The 21,847-nt window shown below is 35.4% G+C and overlaps 1 protein-coding gene across 6 annotated transcripts in view; it reads left to right on the forward strand.

Annotated features, from left to right (window-relative positions):
- The first annotated feature begins 4,187 nt into the window (after nt 1–4,187).
- Nucleotides 4,188–21,847, forward strand: part of LOC5565208 (serine-rich adhesin for platelets) — a 306,053-nt gene continuing 288,393 nt past the window's right edge. For 4 of the 6 annotated variants that reach the window (XM_021849621.1, XM_021849625.1, XM_021849626.1 and 1 more), the window contains exon 1: nt 4,188–5,572. The gene's annotated coding sequence lies outside the window, so the exon portion shown is untranslated. The remainder of the gene's footprint in view (nt 5,573–21,847) is intronic. The other 2 variants (XM_021849623.1, XM_021849624.1) reach the window with 2 other exon arrangements.

Consider the following 21,847-nt stretch of genomic DNA (forward strand, 5'->3'; position numbering starts at 1 on the left):
ACTTTTGAAAATTTTATCTAGATTTCGACTTATAATATTTCTCATGGAAAAAGTCTCTTTTTGAAAACAACTGGGGTGTTAGGGGATTATCTTTTCTACTTCTTCCAAGTTATAAAACTCATTCGATTTATGCCGTAGTATATTCCAATATACTTTTGACTTGTTCCGTGAAGTAAAACTGCATTGTAAAAGTTTAGAGGTCAATTGTTTTGTTACTGAATATCACAAAAATGTCTAATCTCGAAAATCGGCAAAACTGGTAGGAAGATCTTGATAACAACGTTTTAAAGTAAATATTAGATTTTTCTTGATACTATTAACAAAACTTGTTCGATTGCACTGGTAAAATGTTGTGAAAGTTTGAATGATTCTTTTATTTGGAAATGGTTTTGGAACTATTAATCCTTTTGGTGGTAATCCTATGAAGTGGTTAATAATAAGAATATTTTGTCATTTCTCATAGCCTATAAATGAAGAGTTGCGCGAAGAGTGAAACCATAACTACCTATCAAACTGTCAAACCATCTGTCTACCTAGCGAGCAGACCAGCAAAAATAGGGGCTATTTTCAAAGACGATTAGAACAATTATTCAAAGAAGCCTCTTCGCGCAACTCTCTGTACATAGACTCTGTCATTACTGAGCCCTTTTTGAGAAACTTCGCAACCTCGTCGGGCACTAAACGCATTGTGTTATAAAATGAACGTTAGATTTCCGCTCTATACTGGAACATTTTTCTTCTTCAGTATTTTTTTACCATTCCACTGGGTGTTGCATGCAAATATTTTGTTTAGTATAGTGTTTTATTTACAGGGCAAATTGATAATTTCCTCTATTAAAACTAAAAGCTTGTTGAAATTATCCTTATATTATAGATTATTTATACAGTTGCTCTGCATAGCTTATAGGATTCGTAAATTGCAAATGTAAAGGTTATGATCCTGTTGCATTTAAGTATTAAAATCATTTCAAGACAATTTTACGATGTATTGATAGTTTACAAATATGATTAATAACTATGAAAGATTTAGCAGTTAAAATAAAACGGTTCGCGTTTGCAGGAGTTCCAAGTTCAATAATATTGATGTATAATCTGAGTAAGGTTGAACATATCTTATAAAATTGAATCATTGCATCAAAAAGATTTTTTTGTTGTTGTTGGCAAAATATGGTTCAATTTACGAAACTCAAATTCCTTAGCACCCCATTTTGCATTTCCGTCAAAAATCACACATTTTCATGATTATCTCAGAAACCTGTCATACGATCCTCATAATTGTATTTGGCTTTTGATATACACAACCCTACGTCCTTTGTTCAATTATTGACATACTGGAAGTTGCTAGAAATTCGAGTTGATTTTTTTTTTCATTCCTTAACTCCCCATTTTACGGTACCTACATTTCTAAAATTTCAGCGATTAAAGCTTATGAAATTATCTTCTCAAAAATATTTTTTTGAAAATTTTCCACGAGTTGGAGCATCCACATTCTAACGCTACATTATAAGTTGTGATTGAAGTTAGTCAAAGTCAAATTCACTCTTATTAAAACGTTACACAAAATCGAGCTCTTCTGGGTCAACACAGCGTGTGTGTTATTTTCGCACAAACTGAAAAATCTATTTTGAGCTTATTTCTGCTTAATCTTCTCAAACTTCCTGACCCACAGAAATTCCAAGTTTTGTGGACCTTCTGAGTGTCAGAGAGAGACAGGCATGGAGAATGTCGCCAGAAGCAGCATGCTCGTGGTCGGTACTCAGAGCAGCAATACAAGACAGCAAGAACCGAAGACGAGCGAATCCACCGCAGAAAAAAATGTAACATGAAGATAGTGTGAGAGCTAAAGCACAGGCAGGATTGCGTAAACAGGAACGATATGCGGAGAGTTTATTTAACGGTCAATGGTACGCAGCACAATACCGTACCGTATGCAATGATTGGAAAAGGAATTTGCGGACCAAAAAATCGGATGTGGGCCACAGCCTGTGGCTGCCAGGTGGAAGAAACACTTTCAGCATTTGTTGAACTGCGAAAATAGAAATTTAGCGAGAAACAGGATGAACGTCGATAATGGCGACAAAGCTGTGGACCTACTGACGATAGGATAAATTAAAAAGGCTATCAGAGAGCTGAAGAAATGTAAAGCTGCTGGAAAGGAGGAGATCCCGGTCGAGCTTCTCAAGCACGGAAGTGAGCAGCTTTACCGATACACCGAGTACTTCTGAAGGTATGGGAGGACGAAGGAATGCCCTGCCCACTGGCTGGTTGGATGGCTTCATACGTCCAATCTACCAGAAAGGGCACAGACTGGAGTGTGCCAATTACAAAGGAATTACTCTGCTGAATTCAGCGTAAAAAAAACTGTCGCGCATCCTTTTTAACGGGTTGTATGACATTTGCCAGAAAGTCGTTGTCAGAACCTTTTTATCAGAAAACCATTTGACAGAACATTCCCCAGAAAGACCATTTGGATAGCATGTAAAATACTTTAAATTGCTTTGATATTCAGCGTACGATATATAATTATGTAGAAAATAATTGTTTCGTAAGAAGTTTTTATATGACAAAATGTTTTAAATTATTATGGTATTTCAGACCTCCTATTGAATTATTATTAGTATTTTCAATGGTATGGTGATCATTTTAGAGACTTTTTCATATAAGCTATTACAAGCATTATTACTTTCAATATTCTATTGATGATTTTCCCTGCTTTGAATATAAAGCTGTTCTTTAGAGCTTTAGAGACAGATGCAGATAGTAAAGATAGCATTCAAGAGATATAAAAAATGCAAAAACCGGGAAATGGCTAGTCCGGCCTGTCCCCACATAAATAAGCTATATTGAAAGTAAGTCGGTCATGACGCTAATATAATTTGTAAACTCCAATAATGGTCTGAGTGATTCCAAAAACATAAATCTTCACAACCAACAGGTTCTTTATAGTAAATGCCTGAAAATGAGAAAAAGTTCAGTATCAGAGGTTACCACCGTGGATCATGGCCACGTGGCAATTCTCAAAAGGATTTTTAAATGTTTCTAGTACCAGATGGCTGAAATTAACGATCAGAGCAAATATTGAAAATTGAAGAGTTTTTTGGTAGCTTGTCGCACGGTTCAAAAAGACCTATAAAAAATAATACACGGTTCAAATTATTTTAAAGAATAAAGAAGCTTAATGTGCTTTTCATGGACTGAATAATGTATATAAATTTATGACCGAAAAAACGTAGGGCTGAGTCATTAGACTTATACTGTTAAAATGATTATATGTCCGAAACTGATCATATTTCAAACATAATTTTCTATTCTTTCAACAAAATGCTGTTTTTTCTAGTCTTTTGGCGATATTTCGCAAAAATGTACGCCAAATGTCTCAGATCTATATTTTCTCAGGTCAGCTATACAAAAAAATAGTAAGCTTTCGCCACACATCTTCTAAGTTGTGATAATTGTACGAAATTGTTTGTGTAAGCTTATAACAAAGAAGACTTAATAGCATACATCTCGATGAATCACGTTGTTCATAACTTAACAATATTTTAAATGTTATTTGGCGCAACATTCACGACACGATGATGTACTGCAGAAGTGACGCTAAATTTCAATTCATTTTTCGCTGTAGCTGTGCAGTGTTTGTAGTTCAATTTACTTGGTGAAGTAATCTTGTTAATTAAATTGTCCCTACAATGTTTCACGCTATAAGTACAAACAATATGAGTATAATCAAGATACCCAAATGACAAGTATCAGAAAATTCAGTAGCCTTAAATTTCCATAAATTTGTCATTTAATGGATTGCATATAATAATTTATACTTTATTCAAAAAAAAAAAAACCTTGGGGCGAGTGGTACATTATGCAGAATGGTTTTGTGGCAAAAAATATTCTGACGAATTGATTCTGTCAAATGTCATACACGGTGTGTCAGAAACCGTCAAAATCGCAAAAAAGCAAATCAAAGAATTCGGCACCCACCTTACGAAGGATATAGCATTCGAGCATCTTCTCCAAAACATTACCAAAATATTCTAACGAGGGAATCGAAAACTATTGTGATAAACACTCTCTTCTCAACCCAAACTAGCTACCGCACATTTCGAATGCGCACTATTCTTGGCCAAGCTGTTCATGCAAACCGATCAGCTCGCTCTTGCCCGTCCAGCCAGTATCGTTTCTCTGGGACCTTTCTCAATTCGTGTTCGACTGTCGGGTGGAACGCAACGTGTGTATATCCGTATGGTCTCGTACTCTTTCGAATCCGTGGGGCGTCGCGTTTTCGTTGTTGCAACTTACATATCCTCCGTAGTAGTTGTTCTTGTCTTGTTATTGTCGTCAACTGGTATAGTTTCGGTCGTATCTTCCCTCCTCCTACTCGCCTATTTCGGGAAATCGTAGCATAAAGTGACGGGAGGACAGAGGACCACACTCATCTACCAGGGTGTAGAATGCAACCGCGAAGGCAGAAGCAGTGATGCGTGTGTGACACATTTGAGAGCAGACCTCCTTCGTCGGCGAATGCAATTTCGCGTAGAGCTGTAGTCGAGCGTGGAGTGCGGGGAGTTGGTGAACTCTGTGGGCTGGTTGTTGCCTTCCTGGAGCGTGGTCCATTTTAGTTGGCAGGGGGTCAAACCACGGAGAAACGTAATAGATTTTCCAACTGCGGTTTAATGTTTCAATATCTTGCTCCGGGTAACGGGAGAGTGTGCATTATTAATTGTCGTGATTGCTTCCAGATGAAGTGATATTGTCGACCTGTGACTGCGAAGTCTTTGTTCATCGCCGATCAGCGATACGCGAGTGAGAGATAAATTGTGCTGTAAATCAGTATCTTCGACTGACCTGGAACGACAATAAAAAAGTTTCTAATTTTCATTTCGCGTGATTACTTTTGGAGTTTAATAGTTGTGTTGAAAATATTTCATCACCATCGAGTTGTGGAGATAACGTGAAGCGCTGTGTTGCTGTAAGTGATTGTTTCTGTTTTCTGAACGAAGAGAAATTATTTTTCTTTTATCGAATGTGATAATCGAATTCTTGTTGAAACCGTATTTTGCAAAACGATAGAGAAAAGAAGAGATAGAAAACAAGTGTTGCCGCAAGTAAACTAGTTTAGTGCATATTGATCGATGGAAGGAGTATAGCAAGTGCAGAAAAATAAATAGAAACGAGTGTTCGGTGTAAAATATGTTTACACAGTCTGAGTGAAACGGAATAACAGTGCTCTCCAGTCACGCCGAGGGAATCAAAACCGGATCAAAACACGATTCACGCATATTTTTCTGTTTTACGCCTGATCGTCTCGTGGATTGGCTGAAGCCAGCGAAGTTCATCGATCAGTGAGACCTTTCGAAATTGCAAAGAGGATAATTTTCCATCGACACGTGTACCAGGAAGATATCCCGTTCCCGATAATACATACGAAAGGGAATACAGGTCAACGGGGATCTCTGTGGCCCAGTGACAGTGAAAGAGCCGGAGAGATATCCTTGCCAAACGCGTGAATCCTGCGTTTGAGTGTGGTAGTGTTGTGGTGGTGACGGATACATACGCAGCATCCACAAAGTTCAAGGTCAGTTAGTTTTCGTGGTAAATTAAGAGACATGCTTGGGCTAGCATAAAAGACACTCACACAGAGCGAACTTATTTATGCGAGACCTGGGAGAGGGAGATTGAAAGCTGCTAAGCATAACGCGAGAGGGTTTTTCGGATGTTTTGCCTACACAGCGTTCAGAGATGGTGATGACGTTTTTGGAGTTTCTTTACAAGCCATTCTAGGGTTGAATGGGAGACAAATCGCATGATGTATGTATAGCTACATAGAGTACCATTCCTGACCGTCGTAGGCAAATGAGAAATTTGCATATCAAAGATCCTTTGCTATGTCAGGCGAAGAAATTGTAGAGCAGTGGCAATGAACATTTAATTGCTCTGATGGAATGTAATGGTCACTTCGTGAATCATAAAGTATAAGGCTGAGGCTGACATGATTCTAAACTATCTGATGTGTTAGCGAAGAAACATGACTCACAAAGCTTAACACGAACCTATGTACATTCATTGATGAGTACAAGACGATATGACTCTACACTTAGTCAAAGGTTACCGTTTCATCTGGTAAGCAGTAGTTTACGACCATCATTGGCAGAGACGATGTATCTAGAAGTGAGAACGGGTCAAAATATAATCGGAAATATATTTGCAAATATTGGGAGAATGATTGGAAAATTTGGAAAATATTGGGAGTATGATTGGAAACCTTTCAATTGTCAACAGTGGAAGGAACACAACTATAACTTTCTCCGCAAAACAAATTCTTTACGTATTTTGATATTTTTTGTCGGTATACTTGTACACATATCAAAAATCAAGAAGAGGCTGGAGGAACATGTGAATGTTTTTATGACCAGAGCTATCCGGTCGGTAACTGGGTCAAGTCAGATAAAAGTGGGCAGTTTCTTGGAACACGCCAAGTTATCTTCATTTATTTGCAAAGATTTACTAAAATTATTTTAATTTACAATTATTTACTAAAAAAAAAAAATACAAATGATTCTCTTTATTGACATTCTGCTCAGAGGGTTTGAGTACGTAAAAGGAAACCTCTAAAACTAAAACAATGCAACAAGTGGATAAATACGTTGCAGACAAAAACTCAGGATACAAAGCGGAACAAGTTTTTGTCTCAATCACCAACATACCGCTAATTACTTAATATGAGGTCGTTAAATCCATTTTCGTTTTTTTTCTAAAATGACGCTGAACGTTTGGTTGTTGAAATATTGATAGTTATAAATGCATTGTTCATCAACTTATAGTTGCCAGTTTCAAACTTGTATGTTGATTTATGTGCTTAATTTATCCCGGAAATCAGCATTAAGCTGCTAAAGAATACGAAGTAATAATTTCGTTATTTATAAGGTGTTATTGGTGATTTGGAAAAGTATTGTATACGGGCATATAACAAGAACGGTGAAATTTATATGAAGAATGCCAGCAGACGTCATAAAATTTCAGGCAACTGCAAGGCACATGAAGGCCTTTATTTTGATTGATGTATCACATACCGTCGTTGGGGGTGACAATGGGTCAAAAAGGGATGTGTACGAATTATTTATTGAATTACTATCACAATTTAGCTCCAATAAACTTCAAATTTGGTATGTATGTACTTTGATGGTACATTAACAACTGTTCAAAACATTAAAGAAAAATATTTATTCACAGCGGCACCACAAGTGAATGAAAAATGACCCAATCTCACCCCATAGAGGGGGTGACATTGGGTCACTGTAATTGAAATAACTTGTTTTTGATAATATGGTTGCAAAACCATTCACAGCTGAAGAATATTGATGAAAGACGATGCAAACAAGATGAAAAGATATCTAAGATGTTTCACAAGTATGATAAACCCACTTAAAAGAACGATTATACCAAAATATTGAAGAGCTATGAGAAAAAATATGTAAACACAACATTCATCGTCAAGTTTACGTACATTTTCTATTTTTTCCCCTCGAATTGTCTTCAAAGTCCATCCCCATTGCCATGAAGCCTATTCAGTTTCCCCAAAGGTGTACTGAAACAGTGATTATTTCAATTTCAATTTCGGAGCGACATTCCACGATCAATACATTTCAGGCAGATGTTGATGTCATAATCACGATATTTCAGTGTTCCAACTCATTTGTACTTCCATGAGATGTTTCTTTAATATGAAAACACTGATAAATAATTAAAATAATAAAAAAAAAAACAATCCATTTGATAAAAGTTTACGATGTTGCTGCGCACGAAACACAGTTGCTGGATTGAGAAGTTGTCAAAATGCGTTGCATTGTTATTCAATGTACGGAATCCTCAAGTAGACTAGTTTGATGTTTCAGAGATGCTGTATTTAGAAAGAATAAACACATCTTAATGAAAAAGAGAACTACCGGCACCGTAAAATGTCAAAAAAGTGGATTTGCAATTTCATATACTGTCGTTCTTGCTTGACCCAATCTCACCCCCATTTTTGATGTTTTAGACACCGTACCGAAAAAAATAAAATTTTTGTTGTAAAATCAAATACATTCCGGAAAATACGTGTGAAGTGTAATGAAAAGACTTTAAACCTTCTACTAATATAACGGTAGAGGTTAAAGTACATGCGTGATACTTTGCACAGGAGAAATTTAATGTTGTAAATTTTATCTAATTTCAATATACAAGTTTATTGATATAGTAAACAAAAACTACTATTTCTAAAAATGTATATTGGAATTAATTATGTGTAATAGTATGTTCCCTAACATATGAATTATTAATTTTAGTAATATCACCGTTATTAGCTGAAATATTTCATAAATCATATTTTTCCGTTTTGACCCAATCTCACCCCCCAGACCCATTGTCACCCCCATCGACGGTATTGAAAATATATTAAGAAAGTGAAAATGTTGTGTTCTGTATCTCAATGTCTTCATAACTTAGTAGCTTGTATACTCTCGCGTGAGTTAGAATTGATTGTTTGAGTTTGACCCAAAACTGATCGATAAAAGATAAAATTTTAAACGTTTATGACGATTGTAAAAACGATGAGTGTTATGTCTTGTCTTGCGTGTCACGTATTGTGGGTATCGTTTAGTTCCTAAATTATAGCACACACCACAAACCATGAGTAATAAGAGTGTAGCTAAAATTGAAATCAAAATCTATTTGATTCTAGGGCTTTTTAAGAGGGTCCTCCTTCAGTCTTTATATATCTTTATTTTGTAATAAGAGCCCAGTAAACACAAAATCGTATAAGATAGCGCATAAGAGTACAAATGTGGAGGCGATATACGTACATGCGCCATAAGGCTGCATGCAAGATGTGCGTATATCGCCTCCACATTTGTACTCTTATATCTCATCATTTACGATGGTGTGTTTACTGGGAGGATTTTCTATATCATAAAGAGATTATTATTATTGTTATCTTTATTTACGAGATTATCAGCCTTCTTTCTTGGTTCTTCTCGGAAGATAAAAAGATATTAGCAATGTTCGACAATCTGTCATATAGATATTACTTTGAACGGAATGTTCATTGAGTCATGACGCACTTCTAGCTTTACTCGCACATATAAATGAGCATTCTCAGACTGACTTTTTTCAATGTAGTTGCTATTCAATGTTTTTTTTTATCAGAATATTGCTGCTTTTGTTAGAACACTATTTATTATTAATGTTCGTTAAAAAGCCAACAGCTTTTTTTGCAAATAAATCGTAATGATGAGTTCAATGAATAGCCCTGGATGAAATTCACGAATCGCACTTTGCGTACATTTTTTTATTTCTATTTCTCTAGGCTAGTTCATCTCGGGACCAACGGCTTTACTTCCCTTCCGAAGGAAGTCGTCACTGAAATTTTTAGTGACTATCTCGGGGATGGGATTCGATCCCAGGTCCTCGGCGTGAGAGGCGTGTGTTCTAACCACTACACCAGGTCCGTCCCCGATTTTACGTACATTTGCGACATACGATGTTTTAAAATGTTGATCTAGATTTGTTATTTAATTATTGAAAACAGGTTTTCCAAAATATTTTATCTGTTTTGCTGGCAACTTCCACAAACTATCTTGAAGGTGTCTGGGTTGGTTCAGGATCTTTTTGTTATGCATATTTCCTAGACTTAAAGTACTATTAACTACTTGGGCAATGAAAGCTTTCACCTAATAACTGTAAAGTTGCTCTCAAAGCTGATTGAGAAGCTCCTGTCTGTGCGAAGAAAAAAATACGTTGTCTGTACCTTAAGGTCATATTGACCCCAAATTTTAACGGATTTTCGATGTTTCTGTAGTTTTGGAAAGAAAATTTAATTTAATTTTACTCAAAATTTAAGAGGGTGATGGCTAATCGTGAAGATTTTTTTTGTGCAAAAGGTGTAAAAATAGCGGTTTTTTGAAACTCTGGTCGCTTTCATATAAAATCTTTATAAAACCATACTTTCTTCAATGATTATTTGCAGCAAGGAAAGGGCTACCATATTACACATTGATTAGTTAGGAATTTCACCGCATAATAGCGCCATCTCAAAACATATTGTTTGCTAATACCCCTTAGTGATTATAACGTTCTGTTACTAGATCTGAAGATGGTGTTAAATTCTGACGATTTGGAATGTTGATGTCTTCCTCGAGTAGCTAATTGGTGTAATGGCTATACACTACATGTTTGCTTAGTTCAGCATTCTACAACTAGTAGGTGCTTGTGAACTACAAATATTTCAAACTCACATATCTCACGATGCTCAACAGCTAGAAAGTCGGTGTTTTCGACAAAGTTCTTTGTTAGTTTTAGGACTATGTGTTGCGTGCTTGGATAGATCGATGTTCTAGCACATCACTAGTAAGCATCGAAGATCTAAAATTCAAATATTGGCCTATATAGTTTTGATATGAGGCTGTTGTTTTCGGTAAGTTGTACGTTATATCAATATGCTGTAGAGAATACGATATTCTGCCACTAGCAGATGCTAGTGGGCATTGAAAATTTGGTACTTTTATATGTTTCGATGCAGATCAATAAGAAGGTTTGTGTTGTTTGATATTTAAGCTGAATATTTCAAAATGTTAAGTATCGAAATACTGATAACTTTGTTATTGAAAATGCCTATTCGACAAAAAAGTATTATCCAGTTCAGAGGCGCGTCCACGTTCGAAACCATGGGTAGGACAACGGCAAGCATTTTTTGGTGCACAGTTAAGCTAAGAAAAATCTTAAACCTGGGATGGAAATTGAAAGTTACTATATTTTGGGCGCTCAAATGCAAAGCGGTGTAAGTGATATTTTGGTCGTTTTGAGTTGAGTTGAGGTAATTCTACTGTTTTCAAGCATTATAACGATATTTTCAGATGAGTTTTCCAGTCAACCAAATAGAATAACTAAATTCTTGGAAGACTGGTTTGTTTTTGGCTCCCATACATTTTTTATGGGGCCCAGATAGCCGTAGCGGTAAACGCGCAGCTATTCAGCATGACCTAGCTGAGGGTCGTGGGTTCGAATCCCACCGGTCGAGGATCTTTTCGGGTTGGAAATTTTCTCGACTTCCCAGGGCATAGAGTATCTTCGTACCTGCCACACGATATACACATGCAAAAATGGTCATTGGCATAGTAAGCTCTCAGTTAATAACTGTGGAAGTGCTCATAAGAACACTAAGCTGAGAAGCAGGCTCTGTCCCAGTGGGGACGTAATGCCAGAAAGAAGAAGAAGAACATTTTTTATAGAATGAAAAATTGCTGAAAAACTGCAAAGTAGGTTAACACGAAACAAGGTTTTTGTTTCTGACACCTCTATACTTCTAACCCGTGATTGTCATGCCAAGAAGAAGAAGGACTAAGAAAGCTTTTTGTCGGGCTGGTAGCGACTGAGTGCCTTAAAAAAGGAAATTGAAGATCACTTGCAAAAACGAGACTTAGAAGGAACCAGAAAGAGGCCGAAAAGAGACCAAATAGGAATCAAGAAAACAAATTGAAATTTAATAGGAGCCAGGAGATAATAGTTTAAATATTCGTAGCATCAGAGCGGGCATTTCTCAAATATCTAAGACTTTCTTTTAGCGAATTGCTTGTGATATTACGACAAGTATTACTGGATGTGTTTTTTTATTTTTTTTTCCGAAAGGGGATACTTTAAGACTTCAACCTGGATTTTGGAACAGAAATAAAATTTCTCTAAAAGTATTTCAGAAATCATCTGAATTCCTTCAAAAATTCTTGGACAAATTTTACCCAAATGTTATTACTTTCCAAGATTTCCCTGGGACATCCTCCAAGATTCCCGGTCAAAACGTCTTCTAAATTTCAATCAATAACTTCTCCAACAAATTATAGGTATTTCCTTTAAAATTGTCTCTCAGGATCTACGTAAAAAAATCAACTAAGGATTTCTCTTAAGATATTTTAAGCAATTGCTCCAAATATTCCTTCTATGATTACTACAGAAATTCATACAAATTTTCTAAATTTTCTTAGGTAAGACTTGAAAGTTTGTTTTTGCATGAATGTCTCCAGGGAAATACCAAGGAAATTTTTCTGAAAAATAAATCCGAGAGGTATTTCTAAAAAAATCCTGGAGTAACCTATTATAAAACTTGGGTGAGTTTTGAAGTCATCCCTAATGAACAAGAACCTCTGAAATAACTCCGGGACTCTTGAAGCAATTTTAGAAGGTTTTCTAGATAATTTGCTAAGACAATCGAAAAAAAATCAACCGAATCTCAAGCTAGTTTTCCGCAGGGTTTTCTGAAAGAATTTCTGGAACAACATTGGACAGAAACTCTAAAGACATTTGTGGTATTATCAGAGGAATTATTGTAGAAATTGCTGTAGTATAAACTTGTGTGAAAACCTAAATAAACATTTAAGAAATATTTGGTATAACTGTAGGAGTAATACTTGTATAAAAAGCTGGAATATATCATAGAAGAAAAAACAAAATATATTTGTTCGAAGAACATTTCAAGTAATTTAGGATTTCAGGGAAGATACGTGGATGAATTCTTGAAGTAGGTGGGAAAATTCTTCCAGGATTTCTTGAAAAAAGAACCGTCAGGCTATACCAGATACTCTGAAATAATCCTTTTTGGATTTCCTCGGAGGAAATTCTGTAGAAATCTTTGGAATATCTTATAGAGTAACAAGTGGAGATTTTGGTAGAAGGATTAGTGACAAAATATCTGGAGGAATTTCTAGGATAGTTTTGGAAAAAAATCAAAGTTATACCTAAGGAAATAACTGAAGGTACCGGGTAGCTTTGACGTTCTCAAGGATTTTTGGAGCAAATTTTGGAGGAATTCTACTAAGCATCTTTTGAAAATCGTTAAAAGAATTTCTAGGAGAAATAGTAAAGATATCTCTGGAAAAAAATATGAGGAGAACCCTGCGGAAGACGCTGAAAGAATTCTAAATAAAATCACTATGTTAATTCCAGCAGCTTAAAAAGCATATTAATTTCTTTGTAGTCTATGAAAGTTTCTTTGGAACTTATACAATTTTGCATCAGAATTCAATGCAAGCAGAAAAAGAGGGACTTCAGAGACAATTTTGGTTAAAACAAATACACTAAAGACATTACTTTATAAGTAGAGACGTTTTAGAGACTTGAATAAAAATAGAGATTAATTGTATGAAAACAAATTTAATACCAGTCCTGCCTTTAGGATCATACAGTGGATCCACTTTTTTGATTATTCATATTAAAAAATATGAATATCCTTCACATGTATATCCCTTTCAAATCAATTTGATTGAACAAATTTGACAAACATAGACCAAACTGCTTGCCTTTACTACCAGTGAGGTTGTTCTAATTTTCTCATTTAATTCTAGATAACAAATGGATGAACAGCAAACATTCAGTGGATTTGTGTAGTTTTTTTTTATTTGCACCGTAGCCAATCGTAAAAGTTTTAATGAGAAACTGAAGATGTTTGAAAATGTTTTGTCGCGCAGAAACTCTACCAAATATTTTGCTGCAATTTCTTGAACAATTCTGCAAAACAAATCTTTCGAAAAAATCGTTTTATTCTGCTCTTAATATTTTTATTGATGATGCCACTAAATATCAGTAGGAATTTGATCAAATAATGTTTGCAGAATTAACTAAGAGTTACTTCTAGATATTTCTACGGTAATTCTGAAACAATAAAGAACTTATTTTTCTAAAGGTTGAAGAAGTTGCTTAAAGCAATTACTACAGTTAGTTTCACAGGATTTTCATTATAGATATTTCCAATCATTCTTCTCACGAGCCAGAACTTTTGGGATCATTTACAAACATACCATTCTTTACTAGGCATGAGAATACAATGAAAAACCTTATCATGTTTCCATCCTCCACAAGAATAAGTCCGACGTTGATCCAGTTTCTGCTGATCTAGTGTTTTTGTTTTATTGAATCGTGGGTAGGACAATCCTTTGACTGTCCTACCCAGGTGTTTTCGTGGGTAGTACATGTCCTACCTGTCCTACCCACTTCCCGCGCCACTGATCCAGTTCATGAATTGGTTCGCATTTTGTCACATAAAGGAGAAGGTTGAATCTGTTGCGTTGTCCGTCAGCAACACGTCCAAAAATTTAATGTTACTGAAACTAAAGAGAACTGTGCAGTTTTGGCATGGAGAATGTAGCCAAAATCGAGAAGTTTCGTGTTGCCAGACATCGAATAGGCTATGTATAGATAGTTCGACAATTTTAAATAATTATGCCAAATAGCCTTTATCTCTAAAATTAACGAATTCAATAAAAAACACAACCTTCGGAAACAGGCCATGCAGATTACGCATGAACCGGAAGTACAATATGATTAAGCCCTCTATCAGCAGCTTACATTTTTAAGCATAAAAAAATAATCAAATCGCTAAAACATTGTTGTCTCTCAACATTAGTGCACCATTTTTTACAAATTCTCAAAAAACTCTTATATTTTTGAATCTGCTTCGATATTGATCATGGCTGTAACCCGTAGAGTAAGGTGGGGCAAAAGTTCGACCTTAGTGGTATAATCAAAGTTTCCAGAAAAACAATAGCAGTTAAAACAAAACAAATACCATACAGTGAACCTTCAACATATTGGCTATAATGTTGCTGAATAAACTTGGGTCAAAATATTTACCCATTTTTAGTTGTAACAGTTTCAAAATTGATTGTCTTAAATCTAGTGTGGGGCAAAAGTTCGTTGGCTAAAACACAAAATATCAATACGTTTATGCCAGGCATACTTTATACCAGCCGTAAACTTATGTTTGCCGAAAAATACACACTAAATTTTCATCAAAAAATGCCCAAATCAGGGTTAATTGTAATACACCTAAAAAATAGCAGTTTTCGCAAAACTAAGTGAAAATGTAAAATTTTTGTGACATTTTTCGCAAGATCAGGCAAATTTTGCTAAATTTGAAGATAATATGTAGATTTCAGGAAATTTGAAAAAATTTCCGTGGGTTTATACATGGGTCGAAATTTTGCCCCGCAGATTCGAACTTTTGCCCCGCTATGGGCCAAAAATTGATTCCAACTATTTATGGAAAAACTAATACACGTCAAAGCATCCTTATGAAAGGCCTAGAAAGGCCCTTACATAAAATATTGAAAAATATTGTATCTTCATTTGGTTCCATGCATCGAAAGTTTGACCAAATATTACAATATTTACGTCGAAAAACAACAAATAGCCATAACGTTTGCAAATCTCAATCGATTTTTATGATATTTGGAGTGAAAGTCTCTTACTTGAATAGCATTTGAACCACCATGACATTTCTATGTTTTAATTTGATTCGAGCTAGAAATCTTAAAAAGAAACTCTTGCCCCACTCGAACTTTTGCCCCACTTTACTCTATTAGGTTGCGCGCAGAACACAATCGGTGACGTCATGGACATTGAATGACAGCAAACACTGCATATTAGACCGGTTCAGATAAAAAAAGATAAGCTCGCTCGATTATTTGGTTTTGAAGATGTTCCGATGTTCCTTGGAGGGCCAACGATCGCCGTATAACAATGCTTTGGCCGCCATTTTGTTTTTGGTCAATAAATAAAAAAAAAACAATATGTGCATGGGCTAAACAATGTAAGATAATAAGAAAAGAAAAAATCATACATTCCGGTTGAGTAGTCGCCGAGAAATCTTAAAATTACAATATGATGCTTTTGAAAGTTTTCAACCTCCTTCTACGACCAGTGTGTTATCACAAATATAAACGCTCATATTTCTAAACTAGTTGCACCAAAATGCTCCATTCTTTCATAATAGACTGTCTTCAAAGTATTGTTTGGAAAAGTTAATAACTGAACACGAGAAAAAAAATTGTACCCTAAGATATTAAAGTGAATTATTGCAAGGTGACGGTCCTCCAGAGAATTTCGGAATATCTCCGGATCTAGACGACCAATGTTCTGAATCGACACAGATCCTAAAAGTATAAGAGTTTTTTGAGAGCTTGTGGAAAAATAGTGCACAAATATTGAAAAACAAAAAAAAAATGTCGTGATATGAATATTGTTGTTGTTGTAAAAAAAGTGATGTTGCTAGTAGAGAGGTTAAGATAGTCGGATTGCTGGATTCTACGTAAACGTAGCAAAATTACGCGTGAAGCAACGGTACAAAATTTTGAGGCTTTCAACTGGTTCATCAGTAACAGAAAACTATGTAAGGGGTGAATCATGTAAGCATGGCTACTCAATTAGGAACCATTGAATATTATATTTGCAGTGTATACCAGACCTGCCCAACCTTTTTGAATCGCGGGCCAAATCTAAGAAACAATATTGTGTGATTGTACCCCGTTTGCAAAAAGTTGTTTGGTATAAGGCCGTTTGGCATAAATTCGTTTGGAATAATAGTCGTTTTGCATTATGGCCATTTGGCATAATGGCCGTTTGGCCTAATGGTTGACTTAGAATTAATATCGGCATTTTGAAGCTTTTACCGAGATCAACACCACCGAGCCCATAGCAAAAAAATTAGTAGGTTCTCAACAAGCGTGGTGTTCGCTCAGAGATTTTCCAACGATTTCAACGATTCAATAAAAATTTTAATTTTGGAAGTGTACATCAAAAACACCGTCTATTATCGAAAGAAGCGAAAATTTGTGATTGAGACAATATTTTTTCCAGCATATCTCGAAAGGACTGTGTTTGCAAAAATGAATGTGATGAATATTGGCAGGTTCTAAAATAATTGTCATTATAACAGCACGTCTTGCAAGAATTGATAAAACAGCAACATATAAAAATGGTTAACATTTAGCCTTACTAAATAATAAAATTTAAAACAGTATGAACATGAAGAACAGCCTATTTTTAGAAGAAGGCAAAATTCATGATTAAACCAATAGAAGATAGGACGCCAAAAATTATTGCGGCATAATAAAACGAAAACCGATCAACTACTTTTCCCTGAATTTCGTTTTCCGAATGCCAGTTCCTCTAATGACCCTTTTTCCCGAATGATCGGTTTCCCCGAAAAGTGGTGCTGTTTAAATAGGTGCTATAATTGTCTTCAGTGGCTGGATACGAGAGCAAAGCTTGAGATCATATTGAAAACTAATTTTGACGTTGTGATGTCGCGAATTTTGAAAACTCAGTTTGTTTTCATTTTGGTCGTTTTATCGGTTAAAATATCAAAACTGAGAGCAGGAAATTGTTCCCATGAAATCAAATTGAAAACTGTCTTTGCTATCATGGAAAGCAAATTGAGAACTCAATGAGATATACATATTTTCGATTGATATTGAAACGAGTCTGCGGCAAAATGAATGCTTTATTTTTATATTCTTAGAGTGTTTAAAGTGTTTATACATGTAGCATGAATGAATTTATAGTTATATAAAAAAACATTAACAAAAATTTTAAAATAATATCAGAACGAAAACAATATGATATTGAACATTTCAATGACAAATTGATATCTAATTGTGATATCAAATTGATGCTGAAAACAAGATATGTTTTTGATTTGCTTTCTCTTTGATGTTGGACTTTGCTCGGGTAGTGAACGAGAAAGAACGATAAGCAATCAAAAGAGGGAGGTATTACGTCATTCTCGGCCATATACATGTTGGCAAAAATGCAGAGGACGGTCAAACTCGAAAGAACCGCCAATTAAATAAAGAATGGTACATATTAGATGGTTCCCCAGACAACCAGAATGTACGTATAATGAAACCACCTTTTACGCTATGCGATGCTTATATTTGCAAAGTTTTACATATAAGATGTCGTGAAAAGGCCTTATACGTACAAAAGTGGAAGCGATATACGTGTATATATATTATATGATGAAAAATAGCATGCAATGCGAGTGTGTCGATTTTATTGCGAACTAATTTGTACTCTTATGTGACTTAATTTATGATAACAAAAAAATTTGACAGCTGCTATGGATTGATCCGATTTAGTTTCTATGAGTATGCGGAACGAAACGAAATGCATATATGAACTCATAAAATAGCGTTTTATGCGAGGAAACTCATCGATCAAACGATTTCATCCACCATTTAGTGCGGATGTGATGCAATTTGTATGAGTAAACGACTTTTTTCGTAAACTGTTATGTGACTTCTGGTTGTCTGGGTCCTTAACCACCCCGAAATGTACGACAATTATGAGTGGTTTAAAGATTTCGGGGAAATGGGCTAATTGGGGATACGGGATATTCGGGGAACTGGCGTTCGGGGAAAGGACATTCGGGGAAAAGTAGCACAACCCATCGAAGTAACTGCAGTAATCGATGTCTCTTTTCGCTGATAACAGACCAATGTTATCGAATGCGCCCCTTTTGTCAGTTGGAAACAATGAAAAATTTAAAAAATATAGCTCCAAAGCCTATGTTTAAGAAGGTAAAATATATTTAAATTTTAAATCAACAGTTTTCATACCTATATTTATGGTAACATCATAATTACGTTTGAAAGAAGGGTAAATTTGTGCTAAATATATCAAAATTTTATTGCACTTCAAAATCTTAACTTTGATAGTATAAATGATCAAAAAGAGATTTAAATCTGTCGACTCAATGACATTTCAATTTACATAATGACGTGTTTTGAAAATAGTCCCAAGTCTTTGGATTCTAGTTCAATTTTTAACGTAGATTCAGAATATGGAAGAAACGTCTAACCACGCCATCAAGTTTAGTCTTATGTATGTTTCTACATGTTCTTACAAAAATCCCAGACCAAACCCACTTCACCGCGTCGGTCACAAGTTGTTCCAGTCTACTTTTTGAAGCAGAACCAGTCATGGATGCATTGCACAGTTCAAGGATGATTACTACTAGTTGGTGAGAGGCGATCGGCCATTGCAGACTGACTTGATTTACTAGCGGATGACAGTGAATGGAACTCGGTGGTAACACGATAAGTCTCTTCCTTCTTTTCCTTGTGTCTTTTCAACCGATACCTCCTGATGGATTTACTCAGTGGAACGGTTTTTACCCAAAAAATAACAAGCACCATGAATGGATATAATGTTTCTCATCTTTTTTTTAGTCAACCTATATCCTCAGTGCCTCGAAGGTTGTCGGTTCGGCAAAAAGAGCACAAAAAATGCAAATGAGATACAAATGCGTTTATTGCAGGTTAAAATTTTATACTCCATCCTATCTCGGGTAGTCTGGTATTTAGCTTTTTTCCTTGTTGTCGTGCCTGAACTTTACAGGCCAAACCGCAAGCAATACAGTTCAACCAATATACAACATGTGATGTGATGGTGGGGCGGTGGCTCCACTAACTAGCAGCTGGTCGTTAAACATCTGAACACAAATTGGCATTGTGCAAAAATGAGGTAGTCAGCAAAACTGTAAATATTCAAACTGGTGGTTCGTCTTCGTACATGTGTGCCAACATTAGTAGCAGGAAAGCACAGAGCAGATTGCGACAGAAGAGTAAACAGTTATTTGATGAATCAGTCTGTTGATAGGGAACTGCTGATGTTTATTTTCTATATTGGTTTTGAACATACAGAGTGTTTTTGGAAAAGGCACAACCCAAAATATGAAGGAAATATTGATCACCTAATAATCTCAAATTAACTTTATTCGTTATGCGCATTTATCAAAACGTATACTCCGTGACCAGAGCAATCAGAGATGCACACAGATTTATTGAATTGGGTTTGGGATTAGCTTATCATGTGCACATATCCAGAGCTCAAAATTCAAAAGTTAATAATGGCGCCGGTCACGTCCTTCCGGTCATCGGGGAAGGTAAGGGATGTTAGTTAGACAACAATTGTTACTAGAAAACGAAGAATCTTCTGCATCTCCACAGTTGCCATCGGGAGGATATTTGGTTAGTGAGATAAGGTAAAGATCTGGGAGTCACCTTTGGTTGGTGATGAGATCCATGAAATTTTCAAGCCGATTCGTGATATTATTCGATAAACACATTGTACGCCGAATAAGTGTTTATCAATCGCCCTCGCAAGAGGAAGCGATACGATCAAAAGATCATACACTACTAACACAATTTGCGATTCGTGACACTATTCCACCGTGCTACGCGAGTGATTGATCCTGCTCACATCAACCGCCTCCTGCAGGAAAAATACCATACTTTAGTGTTAGCATATACAGTTCAGACTCGATTATCCGGAATATCGATTTTTATTTTACTCCGGATAATCGAATCACTAGAAGAAAAATTGAAATCTGCAATGAAGAGCTTAAATTTTATCTATTTTCATTGTTTAAGTTAAATGATGCAGTGGCATAGCCAGAAATAATGTCTAGAAACATTAGGGGTCTTGAGAAGAAGATAAATTTATTGACCAGCATATGCAAATAAACCTTTTTCAAATCCCCTTTTCCTACTTACGTCCAAAACTGCTAAACCATTCATATTGTATATTGCAATACTAAATTATCTCAAATTTATGCATAAAAATTAACTAACAAGAATATCAAAAAACATACTCCGGATAATTGAGTCTATAATTCCGGATAATTGAATTCCAGATAATCGAGTCACCGGAAAGTCGAGTCTCCGGATAACCGAGTCCGACCAGTACTAGCGATCAGTCACATAAAATTAAAATGTTATCGTTGGGTACCAATGGCAGCTTTGTTTTTTTGCGAGTATTGTTCACTGTTAATTTTTATTACTAAGGTCTCAATATCTGAACAGTTTGACAAAATTCTGATACCAAATTATGATATTCGTATAGGAATCTTTCAAAGTCAATAAGCTTTGCAAAAAGATAGGTTGGCTTGATTCCAAGTAATGGAAAATGGTCATTGCATACCAGATGTCAACAAAAAACTACAAACGTGTAATCGACAATCATCGGTTTGAAATACAGAAACCCAAATGTGTAGGCCAATCGGCCCATGGGCCCACCCCCGGTAAAGCAAATTGATTTTGCTTATATTGTTCAATTTATATATCTTCAAAACTATCATACATAGACACACCCTCGATTTTTTGAAAGAAATCGGATAAGTAGTCTAGAAAAAAACATTTTAAGTAGGACACAGTAGTAATACCTATTTTCAATTTTAAAATCTCAAGCAATCTTGAATTTCGTCGAAGAATTGATTACTCAATGTCAAATTAAGGTATTCTTAGCTGATAAGGAACTGAACATACAAAAGACGTTAATATAAGGTTCACAACAATGTTGCCAGATCATCACTTTGTGTACAATCATTTTAATCTATTTTTTATATGCATTGATAGACCAAACATCCCCTCGTACCAAACTCACGGTGGCAATATTCCTATATTTGCTATTTTCACATGATATACAGGCGTGTTATCTCCTTGGTCCATAATTGAAAAATATTTTCAAATTATTATAAAATTTTGATTTTCAATATGCATTTGGCATATTTGATAACACTTTTACTTAACAACATTCAAAGATAGTTTGAAATTGCAAGAGCTTATTAAATTTAATATGTTCCATATAAAACCAAGACTATATGATTCTTCGAGTCTAGCGATGGGCGATTTTGAATCGATGTTCCAAAAATCGATGTTTTTATTTCTTTCAATCGCTTTTTTAAATCGATGTCAGGAGCATCTCATATGGGGTAAATCGATTTTTTTTTCATTCGGTTTTCTGATTCGATTCAGTTTGTTGAAATAGATTAATGTTTCCTTCAAAGCTGATGAAAAAGGAACCAAATTTTAAACAGGCCTTGAAGTGTTGAATTTTTTCTACTACTTTCACAACTAATTTGATTGAAAAATTTAAAATCGAATGCAAATGCATTTGTTCTCGTTTCAAACTTCATCAATTTTTATTTTACTTCAATTGGAATCGATTCAAAGGATCAAATCAGCAGCTCAAATATGAATCTATTCACTAA

The sequence above is a fragment of the Aedes aegypti genome, chromosome 3 (genome assembly GCF_002204515.2).
Source record: "Aedes aegypti strain LVP_AGWG chromosome 3, AaegL5.0 Primary Assembly, whole genome shotgun sequence".
Lineage (NCBI taxonomy): Eukaryota > Metazoa > Arthropoda > Insecta > Diptera > Culicidae > Aedes > Aedes aegypti.